This window comes from Rhinichthys klamathensis, unplaced genomic scaffold (assembly GCF_029890125.1).
Source record: "Rhinichthys klamathensis goyatoka isolate OS25496 unplaced genomic scaffold, OSU_Roscu_1.1 h1tg000223l_1, whole genome shotgun sequence".
Taxonomy (NCBI): Eukaryota; Metazoa; Chordata; class Actinopteri; order Cypriniformes; family Leuciscidae; genus Rhinichthys; species Rhinichthys klamathensis.
The window spans coordinates 3,652,501-3,667,500 of NW_026606747.1; the positions used below are offsets into that span (position 1 = coordinate 3,652,501).

At 45.7% G+C, this 15,000-nt stretch overlaps 31 non-coding genes across 31 annotated transcripts in view; 6 read left to right on the forward strand and 25 right to left on the reverse strand.

The window, feature by feature from the left end:
* Window positions 1–59, reverse strand: part of trnap-agg (transfer RNA proline (anticodon AGG)) — a 72-nt gene extending 13 nt beyond the window's left edge. Inside the window, exon 1 of the tRNA in view lies at window positions 1–59. This exon is cut by the window's left edge and continues 13 nt beyond it. This is a non-coding gene — a tRNA (tRNA-Pro).
* A 656-nt stretch (window positions 60–715) lies between these two features.
* Window positions 716–787, reverse strand: trnap-cgg (transfer RNA proline (anticodon CGG)). Its single transcript has one exon. It is a non-coding gene; the product is annotated as a tRNA-Pro (tRNA).
* A 306-nt stretch (window positions 788–1,093) lies between these two features.
* On the reverse strand, window positions 1,094–1,165 carry trnap-ugg (transfer RNA proline (anticodon UGG)). Its single transcript has one exon. It is a non-coding gene; the product is annotated as a tRNA-Pro (tRNA).
* A 311-nt stretch (window positions 1,166–1,476) lies between these two features.
* Window positions 1,477–1,548, reverse strand: trnap-ugg (transfer RNA proline (anticodon UGG)). Its single transcript has one exon. It is a non-coding gene; the product is annotated as a tRNA-Pro (tRNA).
* Window positions 1,549–1,684: 136 nt separating this feature from the next.
* trnar-ccg (transfer RNA arginine (anticodon CCG)) lies at window positions 1,685–1,757 on the forward strand. The gene has a single exon. It is a non-coding gene; the product is annotated as a tRNA-Arg (tRNA).
* A 610-nt stretch (window positions 1,758–2,367) lies between these two features.
* On the reverse strand, window positions 2,368–2,439 carry trnap-agg (transfer RNA proline (anticodon AGG)). The gene has a single exon. It is a non-coding gene; the product is annotated as a tRNA-Pro (tRNA).
* A 656-nt stretch (window positions 2,440–3,095) lies between these two features.
* On the reverse strand, window positions 3,096–3,167 carry trnap-cgg (transfer RNA proline (anticodon CGG)). The gene has a single exon. It is a non-coding gene; the product is annotated as a tRNA-Pro (tRNA).
* Window positions 3,168–3,473: 306 nt separating this feature from the next.
* Window positions 3,474–3,545, reverse strand: trnap-ugg (transfer RNA proline (anticodon UGG)). Its single transcript has one exon. It is a non-coding gene; the product is annotated as a tRNA-Pro (tRNA).
* A 311-nt stretch (window positions 3,546–3,856) lies between these two features.
* trnap-ugg (transfer RNA proline (anticodon UGG)) lies at window positions 3,857–3,928 on the reverse strand. Its single transcript has one exon. It is a non-coding gene; the product is annotated as a tRNA-Pro (tRNA).
* Window positions 3,929–4,064: 136 nt separating this feature from the next.
* Window positions 4,065–4,137, forward strand: trnar-ccg (transfer RNA arginine (anticodon CCG)). Its single transcript has one exon. It is a non-coding gene; the product is annotated as a tRNA-Arg (tRNA).
* A 1,347-nt stretch (window positions 4,138–5,484) lies between these two features.
* trnap-cgg (transfer RNA proline (anticodon CGG)) lies at window positions 5,485–5,556 on the reverse strand. Its single transcript has one exon. It is a non-coding gene; the product is annotated as a tRNA-Pro (tRNA).
* Window positions 5,557–5,862: 306 nt separating this feature from the next.
* Window positions 5,863–5,934, reverse strand: trnap-ugg (transfer RNA proline (anticodon UGG)). Its single transcript has one exon. It is a non-coding gene; the product is annotated as a tRNA-Pro (tRNA).
* Window positions 5,935–6,245: 311 nt separating this feature from the next.
* trnap-ugg (transfer RNA proline (anticodon UGG)) lies at window positions 6,246–6,317 on the reverse strand. Its single transcript has one exon. It is a non-coding gene; the product is annotated as a tRNA-Pro (tRNA).
* A 136-nt stretch (window positions 6,318–6,453) lies between these two features.
* On the forward strand, window positions 6,454–6,526 carry trnaq-cug (transfer RNA glutamine (anticodon CUG)). Its single transcript has one exon. It is a non-coding gene; the product is annotated as a tRNA-Gln (tRNA).
* A 610-nt stretch (window positions 6,527–7,136) lies between these two features.
* trnap-agg (transfer RNA proline (anticodon AGG)) lies at window positions 7,137–7,208 on the reverse strand. The gene has a single exon. It is a non-coding gene; the product is annotated as a tRNA-Pro (tRNA).
* A 656-nt stretch (window positions 7,209–7,864) lies between these two features.
* trnap-cgg (transfer RNA proline (anticodon CGG)) lies at window positions 7,865–7,936 on the reverse strand. Its single transcript has one exon. It is a non-coding gene; the product is annotated as a tRNA-Pro (tRNA).
* A 306-nt stretch (window positions 7,937–8,242) lies between these two features.
* trnap-ugg (transfer RNA proline (anticodon UGG)) lies at window positions 8,243–8,314 on the reverse strand. Its single transcript has one exon. It is a non-coding gene; the product is annotated as a tRNA-Pro (tRNA).
* Window positions 8,315–8,450: 136 nt separating this feature from the next.
* On the forward strand, window positions 8,451–8,523 carry trnar-ccg (transfer RNA arginine (anticodon CCG)). The gene has a single exon. It is a non-coding gene; the product is annotated as a tRNA-Arg (tRNA).
* A 610-nt stretch (window positions 8,524–9,133) lies between these two features.
* trnap-agg (transfer RNA proline (anticodon AGG)) lies at window positions 9,134–9,205 on the reverse strand. Its single transcript has one exon. It is a non-coding gene; the product is annotated as a tRNA-Pro (tRNA).
* A 656-nt stretch (window positions 9,206–9,861) lies between these two features.
* trnap-cgg (transfer RNA proline (anticodon CGG)) lies at window positions 9,862–9,933 on the reverse strand. Its single transcript has one exon. It is a non-coding gene; the product is annotated as a tRNA-Pro (tRNA).
* Window positions 9,934–10,239: 306 nt separating this feature from the next.
* On the reverse strand, window positions 10,240–10,311 carry trnap-ugg (transfer RNA proline (anticodon UGG)). The gene has a single exon. It is a non-coding gene; the product is annotated as a tRNA-Pro (tRNA).
* A 136-nt stretch (window positions 10,312–10,447) lies between these two features.
* On the forward strand, window positions 10,448–10,520 carry trnar-ccg (transfer RNA arginine (anticodon CCG)). Its single transcript has one exon. It is a non-coding gene; the product is annotated as a tRNA-Arg (tRNA).
* Window positions 10,521–11,130: 610 nt separating this feature from the next.
* On the reverse strand, window positions 11,131–11,202 carry trnap-agg (transfer RNA proline (anticodon AGG)). Its single transcript has one exon. It is a non-coding gene; the product is annotated as a tRNA-Pro (tRNA).
* A 656-nt stretch (window positions 11,203–11,858) lies between these two features.
* On the reverse strand, window positions 11,859–11,930 carry trnap-cgg (transfer RNA proline (anticodon CGG)). Its single transcript has one exon. It is a non-coding gene; the product is annotated as a tRNA-Pro (tRNA).
* A 306-nt stretch (window positions 11,931–12,236) lies between these two features.
* trnap-ugg (transfer RNA proline (anticodon UGG)) lies at window positions 12,237–12,308 on the reverse strand. The gene has a single exon. It is a non-coding gene; the product is annotated as a tRNA-Pro (tRNA).
* A 311-nt stretch (window positions 12,309–12,619) lies between these two features.
* trnap-ugg (transfer RNA proline (anticodon UGG)) lies at window positions 12,620–12,691 on the reverse strand. The gene has a single exon. It is a non-coding gene; the product is annotated as a tRNA-Pro (tRNA).
* Window positions 12,692–12,827: 136 nt separating this feature from the next.
* trnar-ccg (transfer RNA arginine (anticodon CCG)) lies at window positions 12,828–12,900 on the forward strand. Its single transcript has one exon. It is a non-coding gene; the product is annotated as a tRNA-Arg (tRNA).
* Window positions 12,901–13,510: 610 nt separating this feature from the next.
* trnap-agg (transfer RNA proline (anticodon AGG)) lies at window positions 13,511–13,582 on the reverse strand. Its single transcript has one exon. It is a non-coding gene; the product is annotated as a tRNA-Pro (tRNA).
* A 656-nt stretch (window positions 13,583–14,238) lies between these two features.
* Window positions 14,239–14,310, reverse strand: trnap-ugg (transfer RNA proline (anticodon UGG)). The gene has a single exon. It is a non-coding gene; the product is annotated as a tRNA-Pro (tRNA).
* A 306-nt stretch (window positions 14,311–14,616) lies between these two features.
* trnap-ugg (transfer RNA proline (anticodon UGG)) lies at window positions 14,617–14,688 on the reverse strand. The gene has a single exon. It is a non-coding gene; the product is annotated as a tRNA-Pro (tRNA).
* A 311-nt stretch (window positions 14,689–14,999) lies between these two features.
* trnap-ugg (transfer RNA proline (anticodon UGG)) overlaps window position 15,000 on the reverse strand; it is a 72-nt gene continuing 71 nt past the window's right edge. Inside the window, exon 1 of the tRNA in view lies at window position 15,000. This exon is cut by the window's right edge and continues 71 nt beyond it. This is a non-coding gene — a tRNA (tRNA-Pro).

Here is a 15,000-nt window from a genome sequence, read left to right on the forward strand (position 1 = left end):
ATTTGAACCCGGGACCTCTCGCACCCTAAGCGAGAATCATACCCCTAGACCAACGAGCCTGGCTGATGAAGTCTCAGACTACGTGCGTACACTTGTACAGTCGCCGAACCCTGGCTTCTAACAGAATGAGCAGGCACTAGTTTTAATAGAAAGCGTTTGTCGTTAGGGAGCCGTACTCCCTGGCATGCAGCGATTCTGAGTACGTTCTGCCAAGGAAATAAACACTTGCCATCTGGCTGAATTACAGTTAGTAATTAGTAAATAGTACAATAATATACATTTTAATTAGTATTATTTAACTCATACCAAATCTTTTTTTGATTATTTTTTGATATATCTTTCTTTTTTTATTGTGTATATATATATCGTCTGTTTGTATATCTTTAATTGTATTTTACAGAGTTGTTTACAAGTTCTGGTTGTATTATTGTTGTAATGTTTTACCCTTTTCTCTAGTTTTAGGCCTAATAACATCTGGCAAAGGCACTACCGATGAAACCTAACCTTGGGGCTAATTTGGGTACACCTACATTAATGAATGTTGATTCATGTACTCTGTCTCTTTTCTAAATAAATAAATAAATCAAATCTGGGCTAAGTTATAGGACAGATGACCACGAGCAGCAGCAAGGATTTGAGCAGACCACAACAGTTTTGAGTTCGGCTCAGTGCTGCAAAGGAATGAGCCAACTGGCTGAATCGCTCTGAAACTGCTGGGCTCGTCCGGGATTTGAACCCGGGACCTCTCGCACCCGAAGCGAGAATCATACCCCTAGACCAACGAGCCTGATTAATGAAAATTTGGGCTACTTGCATACACTTGTACAGTCACTGAACGCTGGCCTTTAACAGAATGGGCAGGCACTAGTTTTAATGCAAAACGTTTGTCGTTAGGGAGCCGTACTCCCTGGCAGGCAGCGATTGTGAGTATGTTCTGTGAAGGAAATAAACACTTGTCATCTGGCTGACTATTGGCTAAATTGTAGTACCGATGAAGACAAACAGCCTTAAGGATTTCAAAAGCACAGCAGTTTTGAGTTTGGCTCAGCGCTCCAAAGGACGGAGCCAACAGGCTGCTCCCGCTGAGACTGCTGGGCTCGTCCGGGATTTAAACCCGGGACCTCTCGCACCCAAAGCAAGAATCATACCCCTAGACCAACGAGCCTGGCTGCTAAAGGCATCGGGCTACTTGCGTACACTTGTACAGTCGCCGAACGCTGGCCTCTAACAGAATGGGCGGGCACTAGTTTTAATAGAAAGCGTTTGTCGTTAGGAAGCCGCACTCCCTGGCAGGCAGCGATTCAGAGTACGTTCTGTGCAAGGAAATAACCGCTTGTCATCTGGCTGAATCTTGGCTCTGTTGTAGTACAGATGAGAACTCAAGCAGCAGTAAGGATTTCAAAACCACGACAGTTTTGAGTTTGGCTCAGTGCTGCAAAAGGATGGAGCCAGCTGGCTGCTTGTTCCGAAGCTGCTGGGCTCGTCCGGGATTTGAACCCGGGACCTCTCGCACCCAAAGCGAGAATCATACCCCTAGACCAACGAGCCTCGTCGAAAGCAAATCTTTCGGGGGGGCGCCACAAACGGAACCCGACCTGGCGTCGAGATACCAAAGTGTAGTTGTTTGAGCAGCAGAAACCACTTGAAGTCATATTACAGATCAAAGGCAAAGCTTAGCAGACAAGGCCCAGTGGCCTAATGGATAAGGCATCAGCCTCCGGAGCTGGAGATTGTGGGTTCAAGTCCCACCTGGGTCGTCTTTAATGGGCTACATTTAAGGTGGCCGTTCGACAAATTCAAGGATGGTTTGTTCAAAGCAAGCCTGTGACCGCAAGATCTGAATTAGCATAGAACAGACAAACTTCTGATAGCTGTGCTGGGTTTTTGTGTGCGTCACTCTGTTCTGTCCTGCCCGTGCATGTGCCCTATCAGGCTGAAATTACACAAAGCACCCTGCGCAAGAGGCCCAGTGGCTTAATGGGAAAAGGCCGCTTTTTGCTGTTGCACCAGACCTACAACGAAGGCTTTGCGTACGAAAGCAGAGAGGCACAAAATGCTGCAAAAAGTCAATGATAATTTGTTCAAAGAAACTCCACAGAGCAACAAGTATACCTGTGCTTAGCGTTTCTGCAAAAGAGCCACGGTAATTCAATTAGGAGCGATATAAAATGGTTTGAATCCCACTACGGCATCTACAGGCCTGCAAAAACTTCAATTTGGCCGATGCATCAGCCTCTGATGCTGCAGAACGTGACGTCAAGTACTATGTGGCTTGCAGTAAAATGGCCAGATATGAAGTGGTTGATAGAGAAAAGCAGCAACAGCAAAAAGAGTCAGAGAACCCTTGAACTCATACTAAAGGTGAGAGGGCTCGTCCGGGATTTGAACCCGGGACCTCTCGCACCCTAAGCGAGAATCATACCCCTAGACCAACGAGCCTGGCTGATGAAGTCTCAGACTACGTGCGTACACTTGTACAGTCGCCGAACCCTGGCTTCTAACAGAATGAGCAGGCACTAGTTTTAATAGAAAGCGTTTGTCGTTAGGGAGCCGTACTCCCTGGCATGCAGCGATTCTGAGTACGTTCTGCCAAGGAAATAAACACTTGCCATCTGGCTGAATTACAGTTAGTAATTAGTAAATAGTACAATAATATACATTTTAATTAGTATTATTTAACTCATACCAAATCTTTTTTTGATTATTTTTTGATATATCTTTCTTTTTTTATTGTGTATATATATATCGTCTGTTTGTATATCTTTAATTGTATTTTACAGAGTTGTTTACAAGTTCTGGTTGTATTATTGTTGTAATGTTTTACCCTTTTCTCTAGTTTTAGGCCTAATAACATCTGGCAAAGGCACTACCGATGAAACCTAACCTTGGGGCTAATTTGGGTACACCTACATTAATGAATGTTGATTCATGTACTCTGTCTCTTTTCTAAATAAATAAATAAATCAAATCTGGGCTAAGTTATAGGACAGATGACCACGAGCAGCAGCAAGGATTTGAGCAGACCACAACAGTTTTGAGTTCGGCTCAGTGCTGCAAAGGAATGAGCCAACTGGCTGAATCGCTCTGAAACTGCTGGGCTCGTCCGGGATTTGAACCCGGGACCTCTCGCACCCGAAGCGAGAATCATACCCCTAGACCAACGAGCCTGATTAATGAAAATTTGGGCTACTTGCATACACTTGTACAGTCACTGAACGCTGGCCTTTAACAGAATGGGCAGGCACTAGTTTTAATGCAAAACGTTTGTCGTTAGGGAGCCGTACTCCCTGGCAGGCAGCGATTGTGAGTATGTTCTGTGAAGGAAATAAACACTTGTCATCTGGCTGACTATTGGCTAAATTGTAGTACCGATGAAGACAAACAGCCTTAAGGATTTCAAAAGCACAGCAGTTTTGAGTTTGGCTCAGCGCTCCAAAGGACGGAGCCAACAGGCTGCTCCCGCTGAGACTGCTGGGCTCGTCCGGGATTTAAACCCGGGACCTCTCGCACCCAAAGCAAGAATCATACCCCTAGACCAACGAGCCTGGCTGCTAAAGGCATCGGGCTACTTGCGTACACTTGTACAGTCGCCGAACGCTGGCCTCTAACAGAATGGGCGGGCACTAGTTTTAATAGAAAGCGTTTGTCGTTAGGAAGCCGCACTCCCTGGCAGGCAGCGATTCAGAGTACGTTCTGTGCAAGGAAATAACCGCTTGTCATCTGGCTGAATCTTGGCTCTGTTGTAGTACAGATGAGAACTCAAGCAGCAGTAAGGATTTCAAAACCACGACAGTTTTGAGTTTGGCTCAGTGCTGCAAAAGGATGGAGCCAGCTGGCTGCTTGTTCCGAAGCTGCTGGGCTCGTCCGGGATTTGAACCCGGGACCTCTCGCACCCAAAGCGAGAATCATACCCCTAGACCAACGAGCCTCGTCGAAAGCAAATCTTTCGGGGGGGCGCCACAAACGGAACCCGACCTGGCGTCGAGATACCAAAGTGTAGTTGTTTGAGCAGCAGAAACCACTTGAAGTCATATTACAGATCAAAGGCAAAGCTTAGCAGACAAGGCCCAGTGGCCTAATGGATAAGGCATCAGCCTCCGGAGCTGGAGATTGTGGGTTCAAGTCCCACCTGGGGCATCATTAATGGGCTACATTTAAGGTGGCCGTTCGACAAATTCAAGGATGGTTTGTTCAAAGCAAACCTGTAGCCATGATGACCGCAAGATCTGAATTAGCATAGAACAGACAAACTTCTGATAGCTGTGCTGGGTTTTTGTGTGCGTCACTCTGTTCTGTCCTGCCCGTGCATGTGCCCTATCAGGCTGAAATTACACAAAGCAACCTGCGCAAGAGGCCCAGTGGCTTAATGGGAAAAGGCCGCTTTTTGCTGTTGCACCAGACCTACAACGAAGGCTTTGCGTACGAAAGCAGAGAGGCACAAAATGCTGCAAAAAGTCAATGATAATTTGTTCAAAGAAACTCCACAGAGCAACAAGTATACCTGTGCTTAGCGTTTCTGCAAAAGAGCCACGGTAATTCAATTAGGAGCGATATAAAATGGTTTGAATCCCACTACGGCATCTACAGGCCTGCAAAAACTTCAATTTGGCCGATGCATCAGCCTCTGATGCTGCAGAACGTGACGTCAAGTACTATGTGGCTTGCAGTAAAATGGCCAGATATGAAGTGGTTGATAGAGAAAAGCAGCAACAGCAAAAAGAGTCAGAGAACCCTTGAACTCATACTAAAGGTGAGAGGGCTCATCCAGGATTTGAACCCGGGACCTCTCGCACCCTAAGCGAGAATCATACCCCTAGACCAACGAGCCTGGCTGATGAAGTCTCAGACTACGTGCGTACACTTGTACAGTCGCCGAACCCTGGCTTCTAACAGAATGAGCAGGCACTAGTTTTAATAGAAAGCGTTTGTCGTTAGGGAGCCGTACTCCCTGGCATGCAGCGATTCTGAGTACGTTCTGCCAAGGAAATAAACACTTGCCATCTGGCTGAATTACAGTTAGTAATTAGTAAATAGTACAGTAATATACATTTTAATTAGTATTATTTAACTCATACCAAATCTTTTTTTGATTATTTTTTGATATATCTTTCTTTTTTTATTGTGTATATATATATCGTCTGTTTGTATATCTTTAATTGTATTTTACAGAGTTGTTTACAAGTTCTAGTTGTATTATTGTTGTAATGTTTTACCCTTTTCTCTAGTTTTAGGCCTAATAACATCTGGCAAAGGCACTACCGATGAAACCTAACCTTGGGGCTAATTTGGGTACACCTACATTAATGAATGTTGATTCATGTACTCTGTCCCTTTTCTAAATAAATAAATAAATTAAATCTGGGCTAAGTTATAGGACAGATGACCACGAGCAGCAGCAAGGATTTGAGCAGACCACAACAGTTTTGAGTTCGGCTCAGTGCTGCAAAGGAATGAGCCAACTGGCTGAATCACTCTGAAACTGCTGGGCTCGTCCGGGATTTGAACCCGGGACCTCTCGCACCCGAAGCGAGAATCATACCCCTAGACCAACGAGCCTGATTAATGAAAATTTGGGCTACTTGCATACACTTGTACAGTCACTGAACGCTGGCCTTTAACAGAATGGGCAGGCACTAGTTTTAATGCAAAACGTTTGTCGTTAGGGAGCCGTACTCCCTGGCAGGCAGCGATTGTGAGTATGTTCTGTGAAGGAAATAAACACTTGTCATCTGGCTGACTATTGGCTAAATTGTAGTACCGATGAAGACAAACAGCCTTAAGGATTTCAAAAGCACAGCAGTTTTGAGTTTGGCTCAGCGCTCCAAAGGACGGAGCCAACAGGCTGCTCCCGCTGAGACTGCTGGGCTCGTCCGGGATTTAAACCCGGGACCTCTCGCACCCAAAGCAAGAATCATACCCCTAGACCAACGAGCCTGGCTGCTAAAGGCATCGGGCTACTTGCGTACACTTGTACAGTCGCCGAACGCTGGCCTCTAACAGAATGGGCGGGCACTAGTTTTAATAGAAAGCGTTTGTCGTTAGGAAGCCGCACTCCCTGGCAGGCAGCGATTCAGAGTACGTTCTGTGCAAGGAAATAACCGCTTGTCATCTGGCTGAATCTTGGCTCTGTTGTAGTACAGATGAGAACTCAAGCAGCAGTAAGGATTTCAAAACCACGACAGTTTTGAGTTTGGCTCAGTGCTGCAAAAGGATGGAGCCAGCTGGCTGCTTGTTCCGAAGCTGCTGGGCTCGTCCGGGATTTGAACCCGGGATCTCTCGCACCCAAAGCGAGAATCATACCCCTAGACCAACGAGCCTCGTCGAAAGCAAATCTTTCGGGGGGGCGCCACAAACGGAACCCGACCTGGCGTCGAGATACCAAAGTGTAGTTGTTTGAGCAGCAGAAACCACTTGAAGTCATATTACAGATCAAAGGCAAAGCTTAGCAGACAAGGCCCAGTGGCCTAATGGATAAGGCATCAGCCTCTGGAGCTGGAGATTGTGGGTTCAAGTCCCACCTGGGTCGTCTTTAATGGGCTACATTTAAGGTGGCCGTTCGACAAATTCAAGGATGGTTTGTTCAAAGCAAGCCTGTGACCGCAAGATCTGAATTAGCATAGAACAGACAAACTTCTGATAGCTGTGCTGGGTTTTTGTGTGCGTCACTCTGTTCTGTCCTGCCCGTGCATGTGCCCTATCAGGCTGAAATTACACAAAGCACCCTGCGCAAGAGGCCCAGTGGCTTAATGGGAAAAGGCCGCTTTTTGCTGTTGCACCAGACCTACAACGAAGGCTTTGCGTACGAAAGCAGAGAGGCACAAAATGCTGCAAAAAGTCAATGATAATTTGTTCAAAGAAACTCCACAGAGCAACAAGTATACCTGTGCTTAGCGTTTCTGCAAAAGAGCCACGGTAATTCAATTAGGAGCGATATAAAATGGTTTGAATCCCACTACGGCATCTACAGGCCTGCAAAAACTTCAATTTGGCCGATGCATCAGCCTCTGATGCTGCAGAACGTGACGTCAAGTACTATGTGGCTTGCAGTAAAATGGCCAGATATGAAGTGGTTGATAGAGAAAAGCAGCAACAGCAAAAAGAGTCAGAGAACCCTTGAACTCATACTAAAGGTGAGAGGGCTCGTCCGGGATTTGAACCCGGGACCTCTCGCACCCTAAGCGAGAATCATACCCCTAGACCAACGAGCCTGGCTGATGAAGTCTCAGACTACGTGCGTACACTTGTACAGTCGCCGAACCCTGGCTTCTAACAGAATGAGCAGGCACTAGTTTTAATAGAAAGCGTTTGTCGTTAGGGAGCCGTACTCCCTGGCATGCAGCGATTCTGAGTACGTTCTGCCAAGGAAATAAACACTTGCCATCTGGCTGAATTACAGTTAGTAATTAGTAAATAGTACAATAATATACATTTTAATTAGTATTATTTAACTCATACCAAATCTTTTTTTGATTATTTTTTGATATATCTTTCTTTTTTTATTGTGTATATATATATCGTCTGTTTGTATATCTTTAATTGTATTTTACAGAGTTGTTTACAAGTTCTGGTTGTATTATTGTTGTAATGTTTTACCCTTTTCTCTAGTTTTAGGCCTAATAACATCTGGCAAAGGCACTACCGATGAAACCTAACCTTGGGGCTAATTTGGGTACACCTACATTAATGAATGTTGATTCATGTACTCTGTCCCTTTTCTAAATAAATAAATAAATCAAATCTGGGCTAAGTTATAGGACAGATGACCACGAGCAGCAGCAAGGATTTGAGCAGACCACAACAGTTTTGAGTTCGGCTCAGTGCTGCAAAGGAATGAGCCAACTGGCTGAATCGCTCTGAAACTGCTGGGCTCGTCCGGGATTTGAACCCGGGACCTCTCGCACCCGAAGCGAGAATCATACCCCTAGACCAACGAGCCTGATTAATGAAAATTTGGGCTACTTGCATACACTTGTACAGTCACTGAACGCTGGCCTTTAACAGAATGGGCAGGCACTAGTTTTAATGCAAAACGTTTGTCGTTAGGGAGCCGTACTCCCTGGCAGGCAGCGATTGTGAGTATGTTCTGTGAAGGAAATAAACACTTGTCATCTGGCTGACTATTGGCTAAATTGTAGTACCGATGAAGACAAACAGCCTTAAGGATTTCAAAAGCACAGCAGTTTTGAGTTTGGGTCAGCGCTCCAAAGGACGGAGCCAACAGGTTGCTCCTGCTGAGACTGCTGGGTTCGTCCGGGATTTAAACCCGGGACCTCTCGCACCCAAAGCGAGAATCATACCCCTAGACCAACGAGCCTCGTCGAAAGCAAATCTTTCGGGGGGGCGCCACAAACGGAACCCGACCTGGCGTCGAGATACCAAAGTGTAGTTGTTTGAGCAGCAGAAACCACTTGAAGTCATATTACAGATCAAAGGCAAAGCTTAGCAGACAAGGCCCAGTGGCCTAATGGATAAGGCATCAGCCTCCGGAGCTGGAGATTGTGGGTTCAAGTCCCACCTGGGTCGTCTTTAATGGGCTACATTTAAGGTGGCCGTTCGACAAATTCAAGGATGGTTTGTTCAAAGCAAGCCTGTGACCGCAAGATCTGAATTAGCATAGAACAGACAAACTTCTGATAGCTGTGCTGGGTTTTTGTGTGCGTCACTCTGTTCTGTCCTGCCCGTGCATGTGCCCTATCAGGCTGAAATTACACAAAGCACCCTGCGCAAGAGGCCCAGTGGCTTAATGGGAAAAGGCCGCTTTTTGCTGTTGCACCAGACCTACAACGAAGGCTTTGCGTACGAAAGCAGAGAGGCACAAAATGCTGCAAAAAGTCAATGATAATTTGTTCAAAGAAACTCCACAGAGCAACAAGTATACCTGTGCTTAGCGTTTCTGCAAAAGAGCCACGGTAATTCAATTAGGAGCGATATAAAATGGTTTGAATCCCACTACGGCATCTACAGGCCTGCAAAAACTTCAATTTGGCCGATGCATCAGCCTCTGATGCTGCAGAACGTGACGTCAAGTACTATGTGGCTTGCAGTAAAATGGCCAGATATGAAGTGGTTGATAGAGAAAAGCAGCAATAGCAAAAAGAGTCAGAGAACCCTTGAACTCATACTAAAGGTGAGAGGGCTCGTCCGGGATTTGAACCCGGGACCTCTCGCACCCTAAGCGAGAATCATACCCCTAGACCAACGAGCCTGGCTGATGAAGTCTCAGACTACGTGCGTACACTTGTACAGTCGCCGAACCCTGGCTTCTAACAGAATGAGCAGGCACTAGTTTTAATAGAAAGCGTTTGTCGTTAGGGAGCCGTACTCCCTGGCATGCAGCGATTCTGAGTACGTTCTGCCAAGGAAATAAACACTTGCCATCTGGCTGAATTACAGTTAGTAATTAGTAAATAGTACAATAATATACATTTTAATTAGTATTATTTAACTCATACCAAATCTTTTTTTGATTATTTTTTGATATATCTTTCTTTTTTTATTGTGTATATATATATCGTCTGTTTGTATATCTTTAATTGTATTTTACAGAGTTGTTTACAAGTTCTGGTTGTATTATTGTTGTAATGTTTTACCCTTTTCTCTAGTTTTAGGCCTAATAACATCTGGCAAAGGCACTACCGATGAAACCTAACCTTGGGGCTAATTTGGGTACACCTACATTAATGAATGTTGATTCATGTACTCTGTCCCTTTTCTAAATAAATAAATAAATCAAATCTGGGCTAAGTTATAGGACAGATGACCACGAGCAGCAGCAAGGATTTGAGCAGACCACAACAGTTTTGAGTTCGGCTCAGTGCTGCAAAGGAATGAGCCAACTGGCTGAATCGCTCTGAAACTGCTGGGCTCGTCCGGGATTTGAACCCGGGACCTCTCGCACCCGAAGCGAGAATCATACCCCTAGACCAACGAGCCTGATTAATGAAAATTTGGGCTACTTGCATACACTTGTACAGTCACTGAACGCTGGCCTTTAACAGAATGGGCAGGCACTAGTTTTAATGCAAAACGTTTGTCGTTAGGGAGCCGTACTCCCTGGCAGGCAGCGATTGTGAGTATGTTCTGTGAAGGAAATAAACACTTGTCATCTGGCTGACTATTGGCTAAATTGTAGTACCGATGAAGACAAACAGCCTTAAGGATTTCAAAAGCACAGCAGTTTTGAGTTTGGGTCAGCGCTCCAAAGGACGGAGCCAACAGGTTGCTCCTGCTGAGACTGCTGGGTTCGTCCGGGATTTAAACCCGGGACCTCTCGCACCCAAAGCGAGAATCATACCCCTAGACCAACGAGCCTCGTCGAAAGCAAATCTTTCGGGGGGGCGCCACAAACGGAACCCGACCTGGCGTCGAGATACCAAAGTGTAGTTGTTTGAGCAGCAGAAACCACTTGAAGTCATATTACAGATCAAAGGCAAAGCTTAGCAGACAAGGCCCAGTGGCCTAATGGATAAGGCATCAGCCTCCGGAGCTGGAGATTGTGGGTTCAAGTCCCACCTGGGTCGTCTTTAATGGGCTACATTTAAGGTGGCCGTTCGACAAATTCAAGGATGGTTTGTTCAAAGCAAGCCTGTGACCGCAAGATCTGAATTAGCATAGAACAGACAAACTTCTGATAGCTGTGCTGGGTTTTTGTGTGCGTCACTCTGTTCTGTCCTGCCCGTGCATGTGCCCTATCAGGCTGAAATTACACAAAGCACCCTGCGCAAGAGGCCCAGTGGCTTAATGGGAAAAGGCCGCTTTTTGCTGTTGCACCAGACCTACAACGAAGGCTTTGCGTACGAAAGCAGAGAGGCACAAAATGCTGCAAAAAGTCAATGATAATTTGTTCAAAGAAACTCCACAGAGCAACAAGTATACCTGTGCTTAGCGTTTCTGCAAAAGAGCCACGGTAATTCAATTAGGAGCGATATAAAATGGTTTGAATCCCACTACGGCATCTACAGGCCTGCAAAAACTTCAATTTGGCCGATGCATCAGCCTCTGATGCTGCAGAACGTGACGTCAAGTACTATGTGGCTTGCAGTAAAATGGCCAGATATGAAGTGGTTGATAGAGAAAAGCAGCAACAGCAAAAAGAGTCAGAGAACCCTTGAACTCATACTAAAGGTGAGAGGGCTCGTCCGGGATTTGAACCCGGGACCTCTCGCACCCTAAGCGAGAATCATACCCCTAGACCAACGAGCCTGGCTGATGAAGTCTCAGACTACGTGCGTACACTTGTACAGTCGCCGAACCCTGGCTTCTAACAGAATGAGCAGGCACTAGTTTTAATAGAAAGCGTTTGTCGTTAGGGAGCCGTACTCCCTGGCATGCAGCGATTCTGAGTACGTTCTGCCAAGGAAATAAACACTTGCCATCTGGCTGAATTACAGTTAGTAATTAGTAAATAGTACAATAATATACATTTTAATTAGTATTATTTAACTCATACCAAATCTTTTTTTGATTATTTTTTGATATATCTTTCTTTTTTTATTGTGTATATATATATCGTCTGTTTGTATATCTTTAATTGTATTTTACAGAGTTGTTTACAAGTTCTGGTTGTATTATTGTTGTAATGTTTTACCCTTTTCTCTAGTTTTAGGCCTAATAACATCTGGCAAAGGCACTACCGATGAAACCTAACCTTGGGGCTAATTTGGGTACACCTACATTAATGAATGTTGATTCATGTACTCTGTCTCTTTTCTAAATAAATAAATAAATCAAATCTGGGCTAAGTTATAGGACAGATGACCACGAGCAGCAGCAAGGATTTGAGCAGACCACAACAGTTTTGAGTTCGGCTCAGTGCTGCAAAGGAATGAGCCAACTGGCTGAATCGCTCTGAAACTGCTGGGCTCGTCCGGGATTTGAACCCGGGACCTCTCGCACCCGAAGCGAGAATCATACCCCTAGACCAACGAGCCTGATTAATGAAAATTTGGGCTACTTGCATACACTTGTACAGTCACTGAACGCTGGCCTTTAACAGAATGGGCAGGCACTAGTTTTAATGCAAAACGTTTGTCGTTAGGGAGCCGTACTCCCTGGCAGGCAGCGATTGTGAGTATGTTCTGTGAAGGAAATAAACACTTGTCATCTGGCTGACTATTGGCTAAATTGTAGTACCGATGAAGACAAACAGCCTTAAGGATTTCAAAAGCACAGCAGTTTTGAGTTTGGCTCAGCGCTCCAAAGGACGGAGCCAACAGGCTGCTCCCGCTGAGACTGCTGGGCTCGTCCGGGATTTAAACCCGGGACCTCTCGCACCCAAAGCAAGAATCATACCCCTAGACCAACGAGCCTGGCTGCTAAAGGCATCGGGCTACTTGCGTACACTTGTACAGTCGCCGAACGCTGGCCTCTAACAGAATGGGCGGGCACTAGTTTTAATAGAAAGCGTTTGTCGTTAGGAAGCCGCACTCCCTGGCAGGCAGCGATTCAGAGTACGTTCTGTGCAAGGAAATAACCGCTTGTCATCTGGCTGAATCTTGGCTCTGTTGTAGTACAGATGAGAACTCAAGCAGCAGTAAGGATTTCAAAACCACGACAGTTTTGAGTTTGGCTCAGTGCTGCAAAAGGATGGAGCCAGCTGGCTGCTTGTTCCGAAGCTGCTGGGCTCGTCCGGGATTTGAACCCGGGACCTCTCGCACCCAAAGCGAGAATCATACCCCTAGACCAACGAGCCTCGTCGAAAGCAAATCTTTCGGGGGGGCGCCACAAACGGAACCCGACCTGGCGTCGAGATACCAAAGTGTAGTTGTTTGAGCAGCAGAAACCACTTGAAGTCATATTACAGATCAAAGGCAAAGCTTAGCAGACAAGGCCCAGTGGCCTAATGGATAAGGCATCAGCCTCCGGAGCTGGAGATTGTGGGTTCAAGTCCCACCTGGGTCGTCTTTAATGGGCTACATTTAAGGTGGCCGTTCGACAAATTCAAGGATGGTTTGTTCAAAGCAAGCCTGTGACCGCAAGATCTGAATTAGCATAGAACAGACAAACTTCTGATAGCTGTGCTGGGTTTTTGTGTGCGTCACTCTGTTCTGTCCTGCCCGTGCATGTGCCCTATCAGGCTGAAATTACACAAAGCACCCTGCGCAAGAGGCCCAGTGGCTTAATGGGAAAAGGCCGCTTTTTGCTGTTGCACCAGACCTACAACGAAGGCTTTGCGTACGAAAGCAGAGAGGCACAAAATGCTGCAAAAAGTCAATGATAATTTGTTCAAAGAAACTCCACAGAGCAACAAGTATACCTGTGCTTAGCGTTTCTGCAAAAGAGCCACGGTAATTCAATTAGGAGCGATATAAAATGGTTTGAATCCCACTACGGCATCTACAGGCCTGCAAAAACTTCAATTTGGCCGATGCATCAGCCTCTGATGCTGCAGAACGTGACGTCAAGTACTATGTGGCTTGCAGTAAAATGGCCAGATATGAAGTGGTTGATAGAGAAAAGCAGCAACAGCAAAAAGAGTCAGAGAACCCTTGAACTCATACTAAAGGTGAGAGGGCTCGTCCGGGATTTGAACCCGGGACCTCTCGCACCCTAAGCGAGAATCATACCCCTAGACCAACGAGCCTGGCTGATGAAGTCTCAGACTACGTGCGTACACTTGTACAGTCGCCGAACCCTGGCTTCTAACAGAATGAGCAGGCACTAGTTTTAATAGAAAGCGTTTGTCGTTAGGGAGCCGTACTCCCTGGCATGCAGCGATTCTGAGTACGTTCTGCCAAGGAAATAAACACTTGCCATCTGGCTGTATTACAGTTAGTAATTAGTAAATAGTACAATAATATACATTTTAATTAGTATTATTTAACTCATACCAAATCTTTTTTTGATTATTTTTTGATATATCTTTCTTTTTTTATTGTGTATATATATATCGTCTGTTTGTATATCTTTAATTGTATTTTACAGAGTTGTTTACAAGTTCTGGTTGTATTATTGTTGTAATGTTTTACCCTTTTCTCTAGTTTTAGGCCTAATAACATCTGGCAAAGGCACTACCGATGAAACCTAACCTTGGGGCTAATTTGGGTACACCTACATTAATGAATGTTGATTCATGTACTCTGTCCCTTTTCTAAATAAATAAATAAATCAAATCTGGGCTAAGTTATAGGACAGATGACCACGAGCAGCAGCAAGGATTTGAGCAGACCACAACAGTTTTGAGTTCGGCTCAGTGCTGCAAAGGAATGAGCCAACTGGCTGAATCGCTCTGAAACTGCTGGGCTCGTCCGGGATTTGAACCCGGGACCTCTTGCACCCAAAGCGAGAATCATACCCCTAGACCAACGAGCCTGATTAATGAAAATTTGGGCTACTTGCATACACTTGTACAGTCACTGAACGCTGGCCTTTAACAGAATGGGCAGGCACTAGTTTTAATGCAAAACGTTTGTCGTTAGGGAGCCGTACTCCCTGGCAGGCAGCGATTGTGAGTATGTTCTGTGAAGGAAATAAACACTTGTCATCTGGCTGACTATTGGCTAAATTGTAGTACCGATGAAGACAAACAGCCTTAAGGATTTCAAAAGCACAGCAGTTTTGAGTTTGGCTCAGCGCTCCAAAGGACGGAGCCAACAGGTTGCTCCTGCTGAGACTGCTGGGCTCGTCCGGGATTTAAACCCGGGACCTCTCGCACCCAAAGCGAGAATCATACCCCTAGACCAACGAGCCTGGCTGCTAAAGGCATCGGGCTACTTGCGTACACTTGTACAGTCGCCGAACGCTGGCCTCTAACAGAATGGGCGGGCACTAGTTTTAATAGAAAGCGTTTGTCGTTAGGAAGCCGCACTCCCTGGCAGGCAGCGATTCAGAGTACGTTCTGTGCAAGGAAATTACCGCTTGTCATCTGGCTGAATCTTGGCTCTGTTGTAGTACAGATGAGAACTCAAGCAGCAGTAAGGATTTCAAAACCACGACAGTTTTGAGTTTGGCTCAGTGCTGCAAAAGGATGGAGCCAGCTGGCTGCTTGTTCCGAAGTTGCTG